Source organism: Oncorhynchus gorbuscha, unplaced genomic scaffold (assembly GCF_021184085.1).
Source record: "Oncorhynchus gorbuscha isolate QuinsamMale2020 ecotype Even-year unplaced genomic scaffold, OgorEven_v1.0 Un_scaffold_2529, whole genome shotgun sequence".
NCBI lineage: Eukaryota > Metazoa > Chordata > Actinopteri > Salmoniformes > Salmonidae > Oncorhynchus > Oncorhynchus gorbuscha.
Genome location: NW_025747017.1, coordinates 2,839 through 27,528, shown reverse-complemented (window position 1 = coordinate 27,528; position 24,690 = coordinate 2,839). Strand labels below are relative to the sequence as shown.

General features: G+C 44.8%; 2 long non-coding RNA genes and 1 pseudogene across 3 annotated transcripts; 1 reads left to right on the top strand and 2 right to left on the bottom strand.

The window, feature by feature from the left end:
* Window positions 1–3,992: 3,992 nt before the first annotated feature.
* Window positions 3,993–5,087, bottom strand: LOC124026045. 2 transcript variants are annotated; one of them, XR_006837250.1, is made up of 3 exons: window positions 5,045–5,087; window positions 4,821–4,959; window positions 3,993–4,649 (listed from the first exon to the last, which is right to left on the bottom strand). It is a non-coding gene; the product is annotated as an uncharacterized LOC124026045 (long non-coding RNA). The 2 variants fall into 2 exon arrangements; XR_006837249.1 differs by having other exon boundaries at window positions 3,993–4,604.
* Window positions 5,088–6,204: 1,117 nt separating this feature from the next.
* LOC124026049 lies at window positions 6,205–6,664 on the bottom strand. The gene is made up of 3 exons (XR_006837252.1): window positions 6,636–6,664; window positions 6,371–6,464; window positions 6,205–6,274 (listed from the first exon to the last, which is right to left on the bottom strand). It is a non-coding gene; the product is annotated as an uncharacterized LOC124026049 (long non-coding RNA).
* A 5,397-nt stretch (window positions 6,665–12,061) lies between these two features.
* LOC124026050 lies at window positions 12,062–16,218 on the top strand (annotated as a pseudogene).
* Window positions 16,219–24,690: the final 8,472 nt, after the last annotated feature.

Here is a 24,690-nt window from a genome sequence, read left to right as displayed (position 1 = left end):
TAGGCTGGTAGATAGTATAGATGTTTGATTTTGATGCCAGGTTGTATTGGACCCAAGTAATGAACCACCACTCTCCAAGGCTCTCACTTCCACTTTTTTTACCACCAACACAGTGCGAGTGTGTGTGTGTGTGTGTGTGTGTGTGTGTGTGTGTGTGTGTGTGTGTGTGTGTGTGTGTGTGTGTGTGTGTGTGTGTGTGTGTGTGTGTGTGTGTGTGTGTGTGTGTGTGTGTGTGTGTGTGTGTGTGTGTGTGTGTGTGTGTGTGTGTGTGTGTGTGTGTGTACACAGGTGCATGTGTGTGCATATGTTTCTTTGGGAGTCATGGTGATGATCAGCAGTCCTAGTCAATACCTCTCTTAAAGAAAGGGGAGGATAAGCAAGACAATTACCAAGCAAATCAATAATTCATGTTTTGGGAATGACTGTGCACAGCAGTCACTGTGGAGTGTGCATGCCATCAGTTAATCTCTGGCAGTTAGCACTGTGTATCTATCTGTAGGCTGTTGTGTAATTGGACAACTGGGTGCTTTTAAAAGTTGCTGAGTCCTGGTATCAACATCAACATCATCCCCACCACCACTACAACCATCATCATCATCATAACCATCATCATCAACACAGCCATCATCACCATCCCCACCACCACAACCATCATCATCATCACCACCACCATCACTATCATCATCACCACCACAGCCATCATCATCATTATCACCACCCCAACCATCAATATCATCATCACCACCACAACCATCATCATCATCACCACCACCATCATCACATCCTCATCACCACCACCATAACCATCATCATCATCACCACCAACACCACAATTATCATCATCATCAACAACATCGTCATCATATCTGAATCTCTAAGTGTGCAGTATGCATCAGAGATGTTTCCATGGTAATCTGCTGGTTTCTGCTGAGAAGGGGAAAAGAGAATGAATTCATCTTCCTGAGTAATAAAGGTACAGAAAAAAAGAGTATAAATAAAAAGCTCAGCGAAAATCTCCCAGTGTGATTTATTCCTGCTCGCTCTGTGTCACCACCTCCATTTGTCATGTCCACATCAGGAAAACACAGAGATGAGAACGGAAGGAGAGTTGTATGGTATTGAAGCTTGCCTGGAGGGTTGTTAACAGTGTCCAAAGAAGGGCCAGAAGTATACAGAAGTATACAGAATGGTGTCATCTGCGTAGAGGTGGATCAGAGACTCACCAGCAGCAAGAGCGACATCATTGATGTATACAAAGAAGAGAGTCGGTCCAAGAATTGATCCCTGTGGCACCCCCATAGAGACTGCCAGAGGTCCGGACAGCAGACCCTCCGATTTGACACACTGAACTCTATCAGAGAAGTAGTTGGTGAACCAGCCGAGACAATCATTTGAGAAACCAAGGCTGTCGAGTCTGTCGTTGAGGATGTGGTGATTGACAGAATCGAAAGCCTTGGCCAGATCAATGAATACAGCTGCACAGTAATGTTTCTTATCGATGGCGGTTAAGATATCGTTTAGGACCTTGAAGGTGGCTGAGGTGCACCCATGACCAGCTCTGAAACCAGATTGCATAGCAGAGAAGGTATGGTGAGATTCGAAATGGTCGCTAATCTGTTTGTTGACTTGGCTTTCGAAGACCTTAGAAAGGCAGGGTAGGATAGATATAGGTCTGGAGCAGTTTGGGTCAAGAGTGTCCCCCCCTTTGAAGAGGGGGATGACCGCAGCTGCTTTCCAATCTTTGGGAATCTCAGACGACACGAAAGAGAGGTTGAACAGGCTAGTAATAGGGGTGGCAACAATTTCGGCAGATAATTTTAGAAAGAAGGGGTCCAGATTGTCTAGCCCGGCTGATTTGTAGGGGTCCAGATTTTGCAGCTCTTTTAGAACATCAGCTAACTGGATTTGGGAGAAGGAGAAATGGGGAAGGATTGGGCGAAATGCTGTGGGGGGTGCAGTGCTGTTGACCGGGGTAGGAGTAGCCAGGTGGAAAGCATGGCCAGCCGTAGAAAAATGCTTATTGAAATTCTCAATTATAGTGGATTTATCAGTGGTGACAGTATTTCCTATCTTCAGTGCAGTGGGCAGCTGGGAGGAGGTGTTCTTATTCTCCATGGACTATACAGTGTCCCAGAACATTTTTGAGTTAGTGTTGCAGGAAGCAAATTTCTGCTTGAAAAAGCTAGCCTTGGCTTTTCTAACTGCCTGTGTATACTGGTTTCTAGCTTCCCTGAACAGCTGCATATCACAGAGGCTGTCTGATGCTAATGCAGAATGCCATAGGATGTTCTTGTGTTGGTTAAGGGCAGTCAGGTCTGGGGAGAACCAAAGGCAATATCTGTTCCTGGTTCTAAATCTCTTGAATGGGGCATACTTATTTAAGATGGGTAGGAAGGCATTTAAAAAAATAAAACAGGCATCCTCTACTGACGGGATGAGATCAATATCCTTCCAAGATACCTCGGCCAGGTCGATTAGAAAGGCCTGTATAAGAAAGGTCTATATAAGGTCCCAGTTCACAGTGCATGTCAGAACAAAAACCAAACCATGAGGTCGAAGGAATTGTCCTCCATCATTCATAAATGTAAGAAGTTTGGAACCCCAAAGACTCCTAGAGCTGGCCGCCTGGCCAAACTGAGCTATCAGGAACCTGATGGTCACTATGACAGAGCTCCAGAGTTCCTCTGTGGAGATTAGAGAAAACTTCAGAAGGACAACCATCTCTGCAGCACTCCACCAACCAGATCGTTATGGTAGAGTGGTCAGAAGGAAGCAACTTCTCAGTAAAAGGCACATGACAGCACGCTTGGAGTTTGCCAAAAGTCACCAAAAGAATCTCAGATCATGAGAATCAAGATTTTCTGGTCTGATGAAACCAAGATTGAACTCTTTGGCCTGAATGCCAAGCGCCATGTCTGGAGGAAACCTGGCACCATTTCTAAGGTGAAGCATGGTGGTGGCAGCGTCATGCTGTGGGGATGTTTCTCAGCAGCAGGGACTGGTAGACTAGTCAGAATCGAGGGAAAGATGAACGGCACAAAGTACAGAGAGATGCTTGATGAAAACCAGCTCCAGAGCGTTCAGGATCTCAGACTGGGGCGAAGGTTCACCTTCCAACAGGACAACGACCCTTAGCACACAGCCAAGACAACGCAGAGGTGGCTTGGGGACAAGTCTCTGAATGTCCTTGAGTGGCCCAGCCAGAGCCCGGACTTGAACCTGATTGAACATCTCTGGAGACCTGAAAATAGCTGTGCAGCGATGCTCCCCATCCAACCCGACAGAGCTTGAGAGGATCTGCAGAGAAGAATGAGAGAAACTCCCCAAATACAGATGTGCTAAGCTTATAGCGTCATACCCAAGAAAACTTGAGGCTGTAATTGCTGCCAAAGGTGCTTCGACAAAGTACTAGGTAAAGGGTCTGAATACTTATGTAAATGTGATAGTTTAGCTTTATGTTTTCTTGATAAAATTGCAAAAAAATCTAAAAACCTGTTTTTGCTGTCATTATGGGGTAGATTGATGAGAAGAAGAAAAAAGAATTGAATCCATTTCAGAATAAGGCTGTAACTTAACTAAATGTGGAAAAAGTCAAGGGATCTGAATACTTTCTGAATGCACTGCAGGCACATTTATTCACTACCATGTATAGCAAAATAACATTAATTGCACTCGGTCGGTGAGATGTTTTATATTTATATAATTGTAAACATACAGTAGATGGCCTAGAGAGGGTACATGCTTTGTGGTGTAGGCTGTTTCTTCTGGTGGTCAAGGGCAGCCTGGTGGTCTAGGGCAACCTGGTGTTCTGGTGGTCTAGGGCAGCCTGGTGTTCTGGTGGTCTAGGGCAGCCTGGTGTCTAGGTGGTTTAGGGCAGCGTGATGTCCTAATGGTGTAGGGCAGCTTGATGGTGGTCTAGGGCAGCTTGATGGTGGTCCAGGGCAGCTTGATGGTGGTGTAGGGCAGCTTGATGGTGGTGTAGGGCAGCTTGATGGTGGTGTAGGGCAGCTTGATGGTGGTCTAGGGCAGCTTGATGGTAGTCTAGGGCAGCTTGATGGTGGTGTAGGGCAGCTTGATGTTGGTGTAGGGCAGCTTGATGGTGGTCGAGGGCAGTTTTATGGTGGTCTAAGGCAGTTGATGGTGGTGTAGGGCAGCTTGATGGTGGTCTAGGGCAGCTTGATGGTGGTGTAGGGGAGCTTGATGGTGGTGTAGGGCAGCTTGATGGTGGTGTAGGGCAGCTTGATGTTGGTGTAGGGCAGCTTGATGGTGGTGTAGGGAGGCTTGATGGTGGTGTAGGGCAGCTTGATGATGGTCTAGGGCAGATAGATGGTGGTCTAGGGCAGATAGATGGTGGTGTAGGGCAGCTTGATGGTGGTCTAGGGCAGCTTGATGGTGGTGTAGGGCAGCTTGATGGTGGTCTAGGGCAGCTTTATGGTGGTCTAAGGCAGTTGATGGTGGTGTAGGGCAGCCTAATTCGATTAATCTGATGTTTCTTGGTGTGTGATACGTGCTACTCCAGGTGGTCCCTGAGCGCTGTGCCTCTCCCTTAGTTTAATGATGGGTTCTCCTGGTAGTGAGGGGCCTGGTCTCCTTCACCTGCTCCACTTCAATGAGAAATGACAGGGAGATCTTACATGTACATACAATGTCTGAAAAACAACACATACAGAGGGATTACAGGTTAAAGGGATAACTCTTAATGTGTGGTCAATGAATCATCTTTCTAGCTTTGGTAAACACTTTTCCTTTTCTTGATGACTCATTGTCATCATTGACTCCATTTGTGAGATTTTTCTCAAATTTGTGACCTAGAGCCTTACCTGCAGACATAGAACAGGATGTAGGCAGTCTGTGCAATCGCCTTCAGCACAGTGGCCTCATCTGTCCTCAAGACATGTGCGTCATCCAGGCAGAGCCACCCACTGCCACGGCTGTCCAAAACATCACTGATGTAGTGGCCTAGGGAACAAGGGAAACAAAATAGAGTGTACATTAAGCTTTCATAATTGTGTGTGCGTGCCTGCATACCTGCGTGCCTGCATACCTGTATACATGTTGTCTCCCAGATGTGAGATCACACTTGACAATCTGTAGATATTGTCTGGCTGGTGTCTCTGTAAGGAAACACATTTAATAATAGGATAGTTATCTTGTCTACAGGATAGGGGTGCCTTCTATAACTGCCTTATCTTGATCCGCCCACTATCTCAACTGGATCTTATTATCTGTTAATTATTTTTCTCTCTCTCTCTATTTCTCTCTCCCTCTCTCTCTCTCTCCTCACCACAGCGGCTGCCTGCTGCTTTTTCTCACTGTCAGCTGGTTTCTCTAGCTGCTCAGAGGAATTTGAAGCTGGTGGGGGTATATCAAATATAGTGTAAATACAAACCACAAATTGAAGTGGAAACCTATCAACAAATAAACTCTAAACTTCAGCTTCCGACTTGCTTTCCTCAACAGTCCTGTTTCATGAGAGGGTGTTCTGCATGATGTCAGTAACACAATGTCCTACCTGGTCTTTCAAGGGTGCCTTTCGGGGAGTTTGCAGGTGTGTTGTCCATGTTGTTTCTCCCCAGGGAGCTTGCCCTGTGTAAATTGATGGCATTGAAAATAAATATCTAGTGTGTGAAAATCAAGGTGTGTGTTGGCAACTCAATGTGCAATGTCCCCAAACAGAGTGTAAACCAACCTGGCTCCATACTGGACATGGGCTGTCTTCCCACATTCGGCTGGGAGGGTTATTTCTGCAGGGATGGACATGGGATCATCCACCTTCTCTGGCTCCCAGTTGCCTGCAGTAAATCGCTTGATATGAAGCATTAGGACCCTGCTCAGAGACAGACAGGCCGGCAGACAGGCATTCACATAGACAGACAGACAGACAGACAGACAGACAGACAGACAGACAGACAGACAGACAGACAGACAGACAGACAGACAGACAGACAGACAGACAGACAGACAGACAGACAGACAGACAGACAGACAGACAGACAGACAGACAGACAGACAGACAGACAGACAGACAGACAGACAGACAGACAGACAGACAGACAGACAGACAGACAGACAGACAGACAGACAGACAGACAGACAGACAGAGGAATCAGTCTTGTACTCAAATCAATAACCCAGTTTGGTGAGTTAGATCAGGACTGTCAATTGCAATCTGAGATGATGATGGGGGGACTCACCGGGGCAGTGTGAGGAAGTGCCTAGTCACAGATGCCGTGCTTCCTGAGCACACCCTGCATGCACACTCTAACGCAGATGGCTAGGTGACAAAGGATAGCAATACAATTATGAACATTATGACATTAATGTTAGTGTTCCTTGACATACTAACTCTTGGTTTAAGCTAAGTGCTGACCTTAAAGTAGAGGTCCAGGCTGTGTGGCAGGTCATGGCTCAGGCTCAGTGACAGGTGATTATAATCCTCCTGACCATAAACTATAACTCCACAGCTTCAGAAGTACGGAGAGAAATGCATCAGCTATCCAACACAAACCTTTTGATCCCTCTTCACACTATCTTAATGCTTTACTTCTGTATCCTGCATGTTATGCTGACATTAAACCTCCTCACAAATGTGATGACGACATCAAGGTACACCGTATACAAATGACAGCTGTTACCTGGTGCAGGTACGGGAAGTCTTCAGCTTGAATTCTAACTGCTTCACGGGGCAGGTGTATGGCTCTGGTGAGCCCTTTAATGCCATACCCTCCTCCTTCAGCTGAAAGAGGAGGAGCAACACACATTCATGGGCATCCTAAGAGAAGAATGGGAAAGAAGCAGAAAATACATCAACAACTACAACTGAAACAGAGCTGAGGAAAAACACTGTCACGTGTCCCAGGTTTATTGTTAAGTAAGTCTTTTAGCAAATAATATCTTACCTGTTCATAGTCTTCCTCATAGTCCTCATTGACAACGGAAAGACAGCGCTTGACTGTTTGAAGGATTTTCTTATTTTCCTTGTTCTTATCATTAACAGTGCCTCCAGAAAGCCTGGCCTGATGTAACTTGGCAAAGCAGCTGTGGAGGGAGACAAAGAGCATGCATTCAGGTTTCACTCTCTCACCTTGGCCACAGATTAGCTCTGTGCTTCTACTTTAGCTTCTGATCAAATATGATTCAACTGATTCCTGACTGTGACAGGAAATCATCTCTGGTGTTAATCAGAAGCTGAGTTGGGTGTGGTTTTATCTTAAAAATCATATGAGACACTAAGAGTGTACGAAGGACAATATATATCCATCCATCCATCCATACATCCATACATACCTACATACCTACATAGATAGATAGATAGATAGATAGATAGATAGATAGATAGATAGATAGATAGATAGACCCGGAAAACCTGAGTCTATGCCTTCACTATGGTGAATCACTAAAACAATACAGAAATACACTTCGGAAAAAGAAGGAACAGCATGTCAGAAATCAGCTCAATGCAATTGAAGAATCCATAGACTCTAACCACTTCTGGGAAAATTGGAAAACACTAAACAAACAACAACACGAAGAATTATCTATCCAAAATGGAGATGTATGGGTAAACCACTTCTCCAATCTTTTTGGTTCTATAACAAAGAACAAAGAGCAAAAACATATACATGATCAAATACAGATCTTAGAATCAACTATTAAAGACTACCAGAATCCACTGGATTCTCCAATTACATTGAATGAGTTACAGGACAAAATAAAAACCCTTCAACCCAAAAAGGCCTGTGGTGTCGATGGTATCCTCAATGAAATGATCAAATATACAGACAACAAATTCCAATTGGCTATACTAAAACTCTTTAACATCATACTTAGCTCTGGCATCTTCCACAATATTTGGAACCAAGGACTGATCACCCCAATCCACAAAAGTGGAGACAAATTTGACCCCAATAACTACCGTGGAATATGTGTCAACAGTAACCTTGGGAAAATCCTCTGCATTATTATTAACAGCAGACTCGTACATTTCCTCAATGAAAACAATGTACTGAGCAAATGTCAAATTGGCTTTTTACCAAATTACCGTATAACAGACCATGTATTCACCCTGCACACCCTAATTAACAACCAAACAAACCAAAACAAAGGCAAAGTCTTCTCATGCTTTGTTGATTTCAAAAAAGCCTTTGACTCAATCTGGCATGAGGGTCTGCTATACAAACTGATGGAAAGTGGTGTTGGGGGTAAAACATACGACATTATAAAATCCATGTACACAAACAACAAGTGTGCGGTTAAAATTGGCAAAAAACACACACATGTCTTCACACAGGGTCGTGGGGTTAGACAGGGATGCAGCTTAAGCCCCACCCTCTTCAACATATATATCAACGAATTGGCGCGGGCACTAGAAAAGTCTGCAGCACCCGGCCTCCCCCTGCTAGAATCCGTCAAATGTCTGCTGTTTGCTGATGATCTGGTGCTTCTGTCATCAACCAAGGAGGGCCTACAGCAGCACCTAGATCTTATGCACAGATTCTGTCAGACCTGGGCCCTGACAGTAAATCTCAGTAAGACCAAAATAATGGTGTTCCAAAAAAGGTCCAGTCACCAGGACCACAAATACAAATTCCATCTAGACACTGTTGCCCTAGAGCACACAAAAAACTATACATACCTTGGCCTAAACATCAGCGCCACAGGTAACTTCCACAAAGCTGTGAACGATCTGAGAGACAAGGCAAGAAGGGCATTCTATGCCATCAAAAGAAACATACATTTCAACATACCAATTAGGATTTGGCTAAAAATACTTGAATCAGTCATAGAGCCTATTGCCCTTTGTGGTTGTGAGGTCTGGGGTCCGCTCACCAACCAAGACTTCACAAAATGGGACAAACACCAAATTGAGACTCTGCACGGAGAATTCTGCAAACATATCCTCCGTGTACAACGTAAAACACCAAATAATGCATACAGAGCAGAATTAGGCCGATACCCACTAATTATCAAAATCCAGAAAAGAGCCTTTAAATTCTACAACCACCTAAAAGGAAGCGATTCACAAACCTTCCATAACAAAGCCATCACCTACAGAGAGATGAACCTGGAGAAGAGTCCCCTAAGCAAGCTGGTCCTGGGGCTCTGTTCACAAACACAAACACACCCTACAGAGCCCCAGGACAACAGCACAATTAGACCCAACCAAATCATGAGAAAACAAAAAGATAATTACTTAACACATTGGAAAGAATTAACAAAAAAACAGAGCAAACTAGATTGCTATTTGGCCCTACACAGAGAGTACACAGCGGCAGAATACCTGACCACTGTGACTGACCACAAAATTAAGGAAAGCTTTGACTATGTACAGACTCAGTGAGCATAGCCTTGCTATTGAGAAAGGCCGCCGTAGGCAGACATGGCTCTCAAGAGAAGACAGGCTATGTGCTCACTGCCCACAAAATGAGGTGGAAACTGAGCTGCACTTCCTAACCTCCTGCCCAATGTATCACCATATTAGAGAGACATATTTCTCCCAGATTACACAGATCCACAAAGAATTCGAAAACAAATCCAATTTTGAAAAACTCCCATATCTTTTGGGTGAAATTCCACAGTGTGCCATCACAGCAGCAAGATTTGTGACCTGTTGCCACGAGAAAAGGGCAACCAGTGAAGAACAAACACCATTGTAAATACAACCCATATTTATGCTTATTCATTTTATCTTGTGTCCTTTAACTATTTGTACATTGTATATATATATATATATATATATATATAATATGACATTTGTAATGTCTTTACTGTTTTTTAACTTCTGTATGTGTAATGTTTACTGTTAATTTTTGATGTTTTTCACTTTATATATTCACTTTGTATATTGTCTACCTCACTTGCTTTGGCAATGTTAACACATGTTTCCCATGCCAATAAAGCCCTTGAATTGAATTGAATTGAATTGAATAGATAGATAGATAGATAGATAGATAGATAGATAGATAGATAGATAGATAGATAGATAGATGGATAGATGGATAGATAGATAGATAGATAGATAGATAGATAGATGGATAGATAGATGGATAGATAGATAGAATGATATGCCTACAAATACGTCACAATGCTGCAGACACCTGGGGGAAACGATAGGAAGTGTCCGTTCATTCCTGTCGCATTCACAGCCATATAAGGAGATCATGGAAAACGTGCCTCCAGAAATCCTGTTGATTTCCTGGTCACTCAAACATCTTGGTTATGCCTGTAGATTCTGTTCTATGGCACTCACAGTGAAAATCTTTACAGTTCTGGAAACGTCAGAGTGTCTTCTTTCCAAAACTATCAATTCCAAGCATAGTCGAGCATCTTTTCGTGACAAAATATTGCGCTTAAAACGGGCATGTCTTTTTATCCAAAAATGAAATACTGCCCCTAGAGTCTTAACAGGTTAATTGGGGAGGACGGGTTCGTGGTAATGGCTGGAGCCGAATCAGTGGAATGCTATCAAATACATCAAACATATGGTTTCCATGTGTTTGATGCCATTCCATTTGCTCCGTTTCAGACATCATTACGAGCCGTCCTCCCCTCAGCAGCCTCCACTGACACATACATTGAGGCGGAACTTGTGTACTGTAACTATAAGCGTCTAGGTGGGTGGGTCAGTGTGTGTACAGGTGGGACAGGAGGGTGAGAGCGAGGCTGTATACCATAGCAGTTTAGAGGAGGGGAGGAACTCCAGATGTTCTGCTGTCTCAGGATGTCTCTGCAAAATGCTGGCAGCCCCAGCAGGCACTGCAGAGCAGAGTTCATGAAGCAGGTGTTGCCAATATTAGGCAACCTGTGGGAAAGAAGCCATCAGTTACACACTAATATCTGAACTGTGGACCAAAGGTAAACTAATGAATGGATTTGTAAGGCATGAACACAAGATAACTCTGAGTACCACACTGAATTATTTAAAACAAAAAGCAGAGCTCAGAGATAAGAGTAGGTTTGTGTGTGTGTGTGTGTAGATGTGTGTGTGTTTTACCCGAGGAGCTTGGTGTTGTCTTCGCCCTCGCCTGTGCAGCTCTGCTCCCCCAGCTGGATGCTACTCTTGCTGAACAGGTTGGGGAGGCGAGCCATGGCTTCCCGAGACCTGACCAATGGCCTGGAGGAAGAGAGACAGGGTAGAGGCCTCAGTAGCAGCAGCTCAACACCAATCGGTCTGTTTGAACACTGTTTTAATGTACAGGCATACAGATATTCCTTACCATGTCATGGTGTGAGGGACCACTCGTATGTAGAGTTGAGTGAGATGAAGGTGGCTATTGTCTACAGTACTTACCTCTCCAAGGAGACAGAGGAAGCCTTCAGGTCAATGGAGGCCTCTGCAGAGAGAGACCGAGAGACGGAGAGCAGTAAGAGAGAAGCTTTGTCAAAGATTAATTGAGACAAATAGCACCAAAAAATGGCACCCATTTACAGACCTGCGATGTCAGCAAATAGGGGTACCATTCTCTTTGTCTGTGGAACAACTGCCCCCACCTCTTTGACCTCAGAGCTCATAAGATCTCTGTAAAGACACACAGACATATGCATTATGTTAGCTATATTATATTGGCTTTTTCATTTCAATTTAATGGTGTTGGTTGGCATGAAATTTGATATCAGGCTGCAGTACCTGGCAGTCTCACTGTCTTTGTTGGTCTCTCCATGGTGGTCCAGGGGGTTTGGAGAGGAGGACTGGGGGGCAGGGGAGGAGGAGGAAAACTGAGTTGAGACAGCCAGGGAAACAGAAGAAGCACTAAAAGGGGAGGAGTTCTTTGATCCTTCCACTGAAGAAGAAGAAGAAGAAGAAGAGAGAGATGACATGTGGAGAGAGGAGAGGGAAGAGAGGCCGAAGAACTTGAAGAGAGTGGAAGGGGATCTGACAGGGGATCCAGGGGGTGAGGGGGGTGAGGGAGTGCCGATTGGTGTTCGGCCAGACAAGGGGTCGAGGGGCGTCAGAGATGTTGTAGACGGTTTCAAATGGAACAAAGAGACAAAGGAAGAATCAATTTGGTGGTGATCCTTTACGTTCTTCTTCTCCCGGTTTTTCCAAACTGACGCAGTTACCATGCTGGCATCCAATGACGTCAGTTTGGGTGGGATTGGGAACGGCGATGGACAGCGGCTCCCAATCCCGAGGCGAACTCTGCACTTCTTTTTCTGTTTGGAGAAACATTATATATGTTATATTTGAACTAGCAGCAAATGTCACACCCAAACCACATGATCTGACCATAAAATAAAGAACTCGTCACCCAATCATATTGAATTCTGTATCATAGGCTAACAAATAGCAAAAATACATGTTTATAAAAATAAAACCATTGTAACCATACAGTTATACCCTCTGTCCCAAATCCTGCTATTTGGCACAAATAAATAGACAATGAAACAACTAGTAATAGCTGAAAAGAATAGAATATACTATAAATTGTAACAGAATTAGACAAATTCTAGCCCAGAATTGACACATACCTTTTTACAGCAACACAAACATCCCATTTCAGTGTATTTGTAGACTGTGCCTTATTTTACAGAACTTCAAAATATGTTGCCCATGTCACATTGTGATGTCATAAACCAAATTATGATGCACCTGTCTACGCGTTACCAGCATAAATAGTAAACAAATCACACACACCAAAATGTTGAAAAATAATTGACAAAATTAATTGATTGTGTATTCAGAGTTATTCCTATTTCATAAAATATACAAAATAACTAGATTCTTGCCAGTACACCTGTTTTTTATTGAGACAACATTGGGTTATCTTTCTCCCACGCTCCCTGGGCCACTGACGTGTGATTGTATGGGATATGGGAAGAGACTAGGAGATTCAAAGTAACGTTACTGTCTATCAGAATCAAAACAACTTTTATTGGCCAAGTGGCCTACATTCAAACATTCACAGAATTTGACTCGATGAATTGGTGCTGCCATTAAGAGACAAACGTAAAGACACATTTACAGCCTATACAAGATACAGTAAACATAAAACATATTTATTAGCTTCTATCTTCTTAAGATACTTTAGAGTAACATTTTATTATTGTCACGTTCTGACCTTCCTTTGTTTTGTCTTTTGTTTTAGTATGGTCAGGGCGTGAGTTGGGTGGGTTGTCTGTGTTAGTTTTTCTATGATTTTCTATTTCTGTATTTGGCCTGATATTGTTCTCAATCAGAGGCAGCTGTCAATCGTTGTCCCTGATTGAGAACCATATTTAGGTAGCCTGTTTTCCTTTGTGTTTTATGGGTGGTTATTTTCAGTCTGTGTGTCTGCATCAGACAGAACTGTTTCAGTTTTCACTTAGTTGTTTTGTATTTTGAAGTGTTCTTTCATCATTAAATAAGATGAACACTTACCACGCTGTGCTTTGGTCCTCTCCTCCTTCCACCTACGAGGAGAATCATTACAATTATGGAATGTAAAATGCCTATTCCACTTCAGTTGACGCTGATCTGATACAGATCGAACATAGCTTTGCAATGGTTGTTAGGAGGACCTTTGAAAAGGAGAGCTGCACACTCTAGCACAGACTCAATAATTTAATAACCTAATATCCAACCTTAACGACCGACAAGCTGTCATCATCAGCGTATACTGTTAGGAGCACCTTAACACAGATGGATCTATTAATCTCTGACCGTACCTCATTGAAAAGGTGCCACTCTGCCTAGTGACTGTAAACTAAACAAAAATACTAACATTAGTAAATTTGTTGTATATTTGCTGTTCTGTAAACCCAGTTGGTCACTGCCACACCAGTCACAACTGTCAACAGATCATGACATAAATGCAAAGCATAATTTGTTCTCGCAGAGTAGATTGTAGATCCTACTACCACCAGGGAACAATCCATTATTCAGCCCTACCATAAAAAGTACCCTTATCTCTCTCTCACTTTCCCCTCTCTCCTTCATTCCATGTTTTCCTCTCTCCACCTCTCTCTTCCCCCTCTCCTCCCCCAGGTGGACACCCTGACCCTGGAGCTTGTGGCAGAGCGCCGCATGGCCCAGAAGAGTGAAAATGCGCGCCAGCAGCTGGAGAGGCAGAACAAGGACTTTCGGGCCAAGCTGGGCAAGCTGGAGGGCTCCGTGAAGAGCCGGTTCAAGGCCTCCATCACCGCCCTGGAGGCCAAGATACTGCAGCTGGAGGAGCAGCTGGAGCAGGAGGCTAAGTGAGAAACACAGCAACTCTCTTATAACAACTCCATACCTTATTAGACAAGGTGAAATAGGAGACCAAGACTCAGGAGGAGTTCATGAGGGCCTTAGAACAAGCTCATCCCGTTGGAAGAGAGGTTATTGAATGTGATCTAAATGTTAATGTGATCAATGTAATGAGTCAAAAGCAATCTTAAGAGATGTACTTGAAGATCTATGACTGACAGCCTTTGTTACAGTGCGGTTCCTGTGGTGCTCTAACTGTCCTATGACCTCATTCCTCTGTCCTCCTATCAGGGAGCGAGCAGCGGCCAATTAGCTTGTGAGACGGACAGAGAAGAAGCTGAAGGAGGTGTGCATGCAGGTGGAGGACGAGCGCCGCCATTCCGACCAGTACAAGGAACAGGTGAGGAGCTTGTCACGGAAGTTTGGACATCTCAGATATTAAAGCTACAATATGTAACTTTTTGGGAGACTTAACCAAATTAACAAAGACATTTGAGTTATAGATATTTAATTCTCATTGAAAACAAGTCTAAGAAGCGATAGATCTGTTCTAAGTGCTCCATTTCTATGCTTCTATCCATTTCTATGCTTTCCGTTCTTAAGTTTTTTTTTTTTTTGCGTCTTTTACTTTCGGTTTTGTACAACAGCTGAAAATATATATATATATTTGATTATGGATTCTCTACACAATGACTGCTTGTTATGACACAAACAGAAATTAGGTGAATTCTGCATAGTCCATTTTTAAGATGTTCCACAGCTAAAGAAGGATTTCTATCCAATTCAGTACAACTTGCAAAGGTGGGCCAGGATTGGATAGGTGTGAAGATTTAGGATTGGAGTCTTTCCTACAGTAGGTTCTTTCCAGTAACCACTAGACCATAGGACTGCTGAGTATTGTAAGTATTAGTATTGACTGTTCATCATTGTTGATGTCTGTTGTGACACCTGGCTGGGTCAGATGGAGAAGGCCAACTCTCGCATGAAGCAGCTGAAGAGGCAGCTTGAGGAGGCTGAGAAGGAGGCCACACGTGCCAACGCCTACCGCAGGAAGCTGCAGAGGGAGCTGGACGATGCCACTGAGAGCAGCGAGGGTCTCAGCCGTGAGGTCAACACACTCAAGAGCCGCCTCAGGTATTTAGTGCCCCCCACACACGCACACACAAACAGTTGTGTATATTGGCCAAATTGATGATCCTCGTTACTAATACCTCTCCTGGCCCCCTCTGTCCCCTGCAGGCGTGGAGGCCCCATCAGTTTCTCCTCCAGCCGCTCAGGCAGGCGTCAGCTGCAGGTGGAGGGAACATCGCTCGACCTCCTATCCGACGATGAGGTGGAAAACAAGACCACGGACGCCAATGCCAACGAGACGCCAGCAGCTCCCCAACCAGAGTAGACGCGCTCCCTCCAGCCCACACGCAGCAAGGCCTCCGCCCCACAAACCTTACCCCTGTCCTCCTAACCCCAGACACCAGCAGTGGACCCCACTACTCTGCCTTACCCCTCTATGACAAGCTGCAGGGCCAAGCAAATCCATCATCTCCTCCTTATGAATATACCGCACATCAAGCCTTGGATTCGTTTTTTAACATCAATTGCAGATAAAAGTGCATTTAAATTGTATAGGCGTCTGAGTGTGCATCGGCACTCGAAAACAAATAGCAGGAGTTTACCATAATGATGTTAAGCTACTTCCCTGGAACAGCCATTAGAATCAAACAGCCCTCTAGCTAGAATTAACCACTGTCATTTCAGCTGGTTTACTGACACACAGGTGGACGACTGCACACAAGTCGGTAAAAACATGTGTCTTTCATGATTGTACAGTATTGGACCAGGATATGTAAAACAAAGCACAGCATAAGAGAGGGAATTATTTTTAAATGGTAGCCTAAATGATGATCCCACCGAAATGTTTTCATCAAAACCACCACTGTCATAGAGATACTGCAATCCACTTAATTTAGTATAAAAATAACTGTAGCAGGTTTGTAGGAAATTAGATTGTACCACGCCATGTTGCCTCAGCATTCCCCCTATATATATGACCAGCAAAAGACCCTGTTAACCTGTTAACCAATATAACCTTGTCCAATAACCCACCATTTTATATTTGACATATCAATCTACTTTAAGTGGTGTACGATAATGTGTGGAATTAGGTTTGTCAGACTTGGAGCAAAGACCTTTTTGTTAGACAGACAGCCCAAATGTGTGCTTGTCATACTATAATATTGCAATGTATAATTCTGGCTATCTAGTTATGTTTTCTGTACCATGTACAAAATACTTAAGTCAAAAAGGTCTCTTTGACATCTCGTGTCACCTTAATTTCAATGCATTACAAATGGCTGAATAATATTAGCATGATTTACAGAAGGGTAAATCAGATCACACCCTGACCAACCAAAACATAGAAACATACAAAGCAAACTATGGTCAGGGTGTGACAGGTTCAGGGAAGAGCAATCGATCAATTTGAATATGCACACTTGTTGATGTCTTGATTATTAAATGTTAAACATAAATGACCATTTTGTAAATGACTAATTACATATTTGAGGCATTTATTATTTTAAATCGTAAAAAGTTTGGGGAAAAAGGTTTATCTGTTTCTCTTGAAAGACACTTCTCAATAAAGACATGAGGAGAAAACAAGTGTATAGTGTTTGAACCAGTTTCATAGCTTTAGTGTCATATTATACCATTAGCACCTCTCCCATCGTGTTGGTGTGAACCAGTGTTATAACAGAATGATTTATGGAGCCTTCTGTCTGCCAGGCAGAAAGTAGGATTTCATTGGGTTCAAAGCTTTAACATCCTGAAGGTTGTTATTATTAGTGGACTGGCTGTTGACGACCAGGTATTCATCATCTCCTTTTATTTCTTGTATTTCTAGACTTTTTTGTTGTTGTTGTAAAAGACCAATAAACATATCCATTATAAAAAGTATTTATTTTCTTCTATATTTCTTGTGCAACACATTGATGTCCTCTTAGTCTTTCCCACAGTAGTTGTGGGTCAAGACTATCTCCAAACTGATATGTGATGTATGGTCTATGTTACATTGCCATTCATTGTTCCCTTACTTCATTGTATTTGTGGTTACATTAAAACCCTGAGGGAGTGTGTAGATAGACTGTGCACAGACACACAATATTGTTGTAATATGAACTTTTTCCTCTTTTTACCCAACATGAATGAATGATAGAGATGGCCTCTTATACAGTGCATTCAGAACGTATTCACACCCCTTGACCTTTTCCACATTTTGTTACGTTACAGCCTTATTCAAAATGGATATAAAAAATCATCAATCTACACACAATACCCCATAATGACAAAGTGAAGACAGGTTTTTAGACATTGTAGCAAATTTATACAAAATAAAAAAACAGAAATACTTGTACATGATTGTACATGGTTTGGAACGGCACACACCTGTCTATTTATTTGATTCATTTTTGATTTCACCTTTATTTAACCAGGTAGGCAAGTTGAGAACAAGTTCTCATTTACAATTGCGACCTGGCCAAGATAAAGCAAAGCAGTTCGACACATACATCAACACAGAGTTACACATGGAGTAAAACAAACATACAGTCAATAATACAGTCTAAACAAGACTATACGATGTGATCAAATGAGGTGAGATAAGGGACGTAAAGGAAAAAAAGGCCATGGTGCCAAAGTAAATACAATATAGCAAGTAAAACACTGGAATGGTAGATTTGCAGTGGAAGAATGTGAAAAGTATAAATAAAATAATGGGGTGCAAAGGAGCAAAATAAATAAATAACATAAATACAGTAGGGAAAGAGGTAGTTGTTTGGGCTAAATTATAGGTGGGCTATGTACAGGTGCAGTAATCTGTGAGCTGCTCTGACAGTTGGTGCTTAAAGCTAGTGAGGGAGATAAGTGTTTCCAGTTTCAGAGATTTTTGTAGTTCGTTCCAGTCATCGGCAGTAGAGAACTGGAAGGAGAGGCGGCCAAAGAAATAATTGGTTTTGGGGGTGACCCTAGAGATATACCTGCTGGAGCGCGTGCTACAGGTGGGTGATGCTATGGTGACCAGCGAGCTGAGAGAAGGGGGGACTTTACCTAGCAGGGTCTTGTAGATGACATGGAGCCAGTGGGTTTGGCGACGAGTATGAAGAGAGGGCCAGCCAACGAGAGGGTACAGGTCGCAATGGTGGGTCGTATATGGGGCTTTGGTGACAAAACGGATTGCACTGTGATAGACTGTGTCCAATTTGTTGAGTAGGGTATTGGAGGCTATTTTGTAAATGACATCGCCGAAGTCGAGGATGGTAGGATGGTAAGTTTTACAAGGGTATGTTTGGCAGCATGAGTGAAGAATGCTTTGTTGCGAAATAGGAAGCAAATTCTAGATTTAACTTTGGATTGGAGATGTTTGATGTGGGTCTGGAGGGAGAGTTTACAGTCCAACCAGACACCTAGGTATTTGTAGTTGTCCACGTATTCTAAGTCAGAACCGTCCAGAGTAGTGATGTTGGACAGGCTGGCAGGTGCAGGCAGCGATCGGTTGAAGAGCATGCATTTAGTTTTACTTGTATACTTCTAACTCTCCCCACCTCCCTTCCCCAGCCACCCTCACCCTCCCTCTAGGAGAGCATCCAAACTGAACACAATGGGTCATCCAGTCATCCTCCATGCACCAGCTCCAGGCTGCAGCCAGCAGTCATTCAAAAAGTGTCATCCAGGGGGATCACATGACCCTTGAACGAGATGGCCGTGTGAACTAAGAGCTCCGCACAAGTAGATTCCAATTCCTAATCTTACCTCCACTTCAAGTTTAAACTCCTTTAGCTTTAGTAAAAAAGTAATGGCGGCTACAAAAGGCGACACTACAGGTGACATTTTTACCCGGACTCGAGCATTAGCGACTGAAAAAGCCTCAAGAAGAAGCTAGCTTCAGAAAAAGCTAGCGCCATTAGCCAGGAGCAAGAGGATCCGCTCCCCCCCGAGGCCCAACGAATGCCAACCTCACACTCTGTCGAAGACATCCTTTCTGAGTTGAGATCCCAACGTACAGAACTCAACAATAAATTAGATGCCATTAACTCTCAGCTCAGTGCGATAGGGGGCAAGGTGACAATCCTGGAAAATGATTTGCCTGACATCAACAACAAGATAAACGCGGGGGCGCCTGGAGGAGGCAGAGGGGCGAATCCTATCCATGCAAAACTTATTGACAGATGCCATGGAAACAATTGCATATAGAGAAAACAGAGGACCTGGAAAACAGGGGGCAAAGGAATAATTGTGTTCTATTAAATCTGTGTCATGTTTTGTCATAGATTGTCATGTCTTGTCCCTGTGCTTCCTCTTCTATTCGTTTCCCCCTGCTGGTCTTATTAGGTTCTTTCCCTCTCTCTATCCCTCTCTCTCCCCCTCCCTCTCTCTCTCTCTCTCTCTCTCTCTCTCTCTCTCTATCGTTCCGTTCCTGCTCCCAGCTGTTCCTCATTCTCCTAACTACCTCATTTACTCTTTCACACCTGTCCCCTATTTTGCCCTCTGATTAAGTCCCTATTTCTCTCTCTGTTTTCGCTTCTGTCCTTGTCGGATCCTTGTTTGCTGTACTGTGTCCTTGTTCCATCCTGTCGTGTTTTTGCCTTCTTCAGATGCTGCGTGTGAGCAGGTGTCTCTATCAGCTACGGCCTGCGCCAACCCGAAGCGACCTGCAGTCTGTGGTCGCATCTCCTGTTGTTCCCCTCTACTGACTAGAGGATTTCAGTTATTCCTGTTTGGACATTGCCAGTGAAAGAGTTCAGGATTAATCGTTTTTTGTTAAGACTGGAATAAACTCTGTTTCTGTTAAGTCGCTTTTGGGTCCTCATTCACCTACATAACAGAAGGATCCGACCCAGAATGGACCCAGCGACTACGGATCCTCGCAACTCAGCCGTTGAGATCCAGGGAGCGATGCTCGGCAGACACGAGCAGGAATTGTCTGCTGCTCGCCATGCCGTTGAGACCCTGGCCGCTCAGGTCTCCGACCTCTCAAGACAGTTTCAGAATCTCCGTCTCGAGCCACCAACTACTTCCTGGTCTTCCGAGTCTCCGGAACCAAGAGTTAATAACCCACCGTGTTACTCTGGGCAGCCCACTGAGTGCCGCTCCTTTCTCACCCAGTGTGATATTGTGTTCTCTCTCCAGCCCAACACATACTCAAGAGAGAGAGCTCGGATTGCCTACGTCATATCACTCCTTACTGGACGGGCTCGGGAGTGAGGCACAGCTATCTGGGAGGCAAGGGCTGAGTGTACTAACGAGTATCAGAACTTTAAAGAGGAGATGATACGGGTTTTTGATCGTTCAGTTTTTGGGAAGGAGGCTTCCAGGGCCCTGGCTTCCCTATGTCAAGGTGATCGATCCATAACGGATTACTCTATAGAGTTTCGCACTCTTGCTGCCTCCAGTGACTGGAACGAGCCGGCGTTGCTCGCTCGTTTTCTGGAGGGACTCCACGCTGAGGTTAAGGATGAGATTCTCTCCCGGGAGGTTCCTTCCAGCGTGGATTCTTTGATTGCACTCGCCATCCGCATAGAACAACGGGTAGATCTTCGTCACCGAGCTCGTGGAAGAGAGCTCGCGTTAATGGTGTTCCCCCTCTCCGCATCTCAACCATCTCCTCCCACTGGCTCAGGTATTGAGCCCATGCAGCTGGGAGGTATTCGCATCTCGACTAAGGAGAGGGAACGGAGAATCACCAACCGCCTCTGCTTCTATTGCGGTTCTGCTGGACATTTTGTCATTTCATGTCCAGTAAAAGCCAGAGCTCATCAGTAAGCGGAGGGCTACTGGTGAGCGCTACTACTCAGGTCTCTCCATCAAGGTCCTGTACTACCTTGTCGGTCCATCTACGCTGGACCGGTTCGGCAGCTTCCTGCAGTGCCTTGATAGACTCTGGGGCTGAGGGTTGTTTTATGGACGAAGCATGGGCTCGGAAACATGACATTCCTCTCAGACAGTTAGGGGAGCCCACGCCCATGTTCACCTTGGATGGTAGTCTCCTCCCCAGTATCATATGTGAGACACTACCTTTAACCCTCACAGTATCTGGTAACCACAGTGAGACCATTTCCTTTTTGATTTTTCGTTCACCTTTTACACCTGTTGTTTTGGGTCATCCCTGGCTAGTATGTCATAATCCTTCTATTAATTGGTCTAGTAATTCTATCCTATCCTGGAACATTTCTTGTCATGTGAAGTGTTTAATGTCTGCTATCCCTCCTGTTTCTTCTGTCCCCTCTTCTCAGGAGGAATCTGGTGATTTGACAGGAGTGCCGGAGGAATATCATGATCTGCGCACGGTCTTCAGTCGGTCCAGAGCCACCTCCCTTCCTCCTCACCGGTCGTATGATTGTTGTATTGATCTCCTTCCGGGGACCACTCCCCCCAGGGGTAGACTATACTCTCTGTCGGCTCCAGAACGTAAGGCTCTCGAAGATTATCTGTCTGTTTCTCTCGACGCCGGTACCGTTGTGCCTTCTTCCTCTCCCGCCGGAGCGGGGGTTTTTTTTGTTAAGAAGAAGGACGGTACCCTGCGCCCCTGCGTGGATTATCGAGGGCTGAATGACATAACGGTTAAGAATCGTTATCCGCTTCCCCTTATGTCGTCAGCCTTCGAGATTCTGCAGGGAGCCAGGTTCTTTACTAAGTTGGACCTTCGTAACGCTTACCATCTTGTGCGCATCAGGGAGGGGGATGAGTGGAAAACGGCGTTTAACACTCCGTTAGGGCATTTTGAATACCGGGTTCTGCCGTTCGGTCTCGCTAATGCTCCAGCTGTCTTTCAGGCATTAGTGAATGATGTACTGAGAGCCATTGAATCTCAATTCAATGGCTCAGACACAAGAGGCATGTGGCAGGGTCTACAGTCAATCACGGACTACAAGATGAAATCCAGCCCAGTCACGGACCAGGATGTCTTGCTCCCAGGCAGACTAAATAACTTTTTTGCCCGCTTTGAGGACAATACAGTGCCACTGACATGGCCTGCAACGGAAACATGCGGTCTCTCCTTCACTGCAGCCGAGGTGAGTAAGACATTTAAACGTGTTAACCCTCGCAAGGCTGCAGGCCCAGACGGCATCCCCAGCCGCGCCCTCAGAGCATGCGCAGACCAGCTGGCCGGTGTGTTTACGGACATATTCAATCAATCCCTATCACCGTCTGCTGTTCCCACATGCTTCAAGAGGGCCACCATTGTTCCTGTTCCCAAGAAAGCTAAGGTAACTGAGCTAAACGACTACCGCCCCGTAGCACTCACTTCCGTCATCATGAAGTGCTTTGAGAGACTAGTCAAGGACCATATCACCTCCACCCTACCTGACACCCTAGACCCACTCCAATTTGCTTACCGCCCAAATAGGTCCACAGACGATGCAATCTCAACCACACTGCACACTGCCCTAACCCACCTGGACAAGAGGAATACCTATGTGAGAATGCTGTTCATCGACTACAGCTCGGCATTCAACACCATAGTACCCTCCAAGCTCGTCATCAAGCTCGAGACCCTGGGTCTCGACCCCGCCCTGTGCAACTGGGTACTGGACTTCCTGACGGGCCGCCCCCAGGTGGTGAGGGTAGGCAATAACATCTCCTCCCCGCTGATCCTCAACACGGGGGCCCCACAAGGGTTCGTTCTGAGCCCTCTCCTGTACTCCCTGTTCACCCACGACTGCGTGGCCACGCACGCCTCCAACTCAATCATCAAGTTTGCGGACGACACAACAGTGGTAGGCTTGATTACCAACAACGACGAGACGGCCTACAGGGAGGAGGTGAGGGCCCTCGGAGTGTGGTGTCAGGAAAATAACCTCACACTCAACGTCAACAAAACTAAGGAGATGATTGTGGACTTCAGGAAACAGCAGAGGGAACACCCCTATCCACATCGATGGAACAGTAGTGGAGAGGGTAGCTAGTTTTAAGTTCCTCGGCATACACATCACAGACAAACTGAATTGGTCCACTCACACTGACAGCGTCGTGAAGAAGGCGCAGCAGCGCCTATTCAACCTCAGGAGGCTGAAGAAGTTCGGCTTGTCACCAAAAGCACTCACAAACTTCTACAGATGCACAATCGAGAGCATCCTGGCGGGCTGTATCACCGCCTGGTACGGCAACTGCTCCGCCCTCAACCGTAAGGCTCTCCAGAGGGTAGTGAGGACTGCACAACGCATCACCGGGGGCAAACTACCTGCCCTCCAGGACACCTACACCACCCTTTGTTACAGGAAGGCCATAAAGATCATCAAGGACATCAACCACCCGAACCACTGCCTGTTCACCCCGCTATCATCCAGAAGGCGAGGTCAGTACAGGTGCATCAAAGCTGCGACCGAGAGACTGAAAAACAGCTTCTATCTCAAGGCCATCAGACTGTTAAACAGCCACCACTAACATTGAGTGGCTGCTGCCAACACACTGTCATTGACACTGACCCAACTCCAGCCATTTTAATAATGGGAATTGATGGGAAATGATGTAAATATATCACTAGCCACTTTAAACAATGCTACCTTATATAATGTTACTTACCCTACATTATTCATCTCATATGCATATGTATATACTGTACTCTACATCATCGACTGCATCCTTATGTAACACATGTATCACTAGCCACTTTAACTATGCCACTTTGTTTACTTTGTCTACACACTCATCTCATATGTATATACTGTACTCGATACCATCTACTGTATGCTGCTCTGTACCATCACTCATTCATATATCCTTATGTACATGTTCCTTATCCCCTTACACTGTGTATAAGACAGTAGTTTTGGAATTGTTAGTTAGATTACTTGTTGGTTATCACTGCATTGTCGGAACTAGAAGCACAAGCATTTCGCTACACTCGCATTTAACATCTGCTAACCATGTGTATGTGACAAATACAATTTGATTTGATTTGATTTGACATGCTGAACATCTTTGTTTTCGTTTACCTTGACGATATCCTGATTTTTTCACCGTCACTCCAGATTCATGTTCAGCACGTTCGACGTGTCCTCCAGCGTCTTTTAGAGAATTGTCTCTATGTGAAGGCTGAGAAGTGCGCCTTTCATGTCTCCTCCGTCACATTTCTCGGTTCTGTTATTTCCGCTGAAGGCATTCAGATGGATCCCGCTAAGGTCCATGCTGTCAGCGATTGGCCCGTCCCTAAGTCACGTGTCGAGTTGCAGCGCTTTCTCGGTTTCGCGAATTTCTATCGGCGTTTCATTCGTAATTTCGGTCAAGTGGCAGCCCCTCTCACAGCCCTTACTTCTGTCAAGACGTGCTTTAAGTGGTCCGGTTCCGCCCAGGGAGCTTTTGATCTCCTCAAGAGGCGTTTTACATCCGCTCCTATCCTTGTTACTCCTGACGTCACTAAACAATTCATTGTCGAGGTTGACGCTTCAGAGGTGGGCGTCGGAGCCATTCTGTCCCAGCGCTCCCATTCTGACGATAAGGTCCATCCTTGCGCGTATTTTTCTCATCGCCTGTCG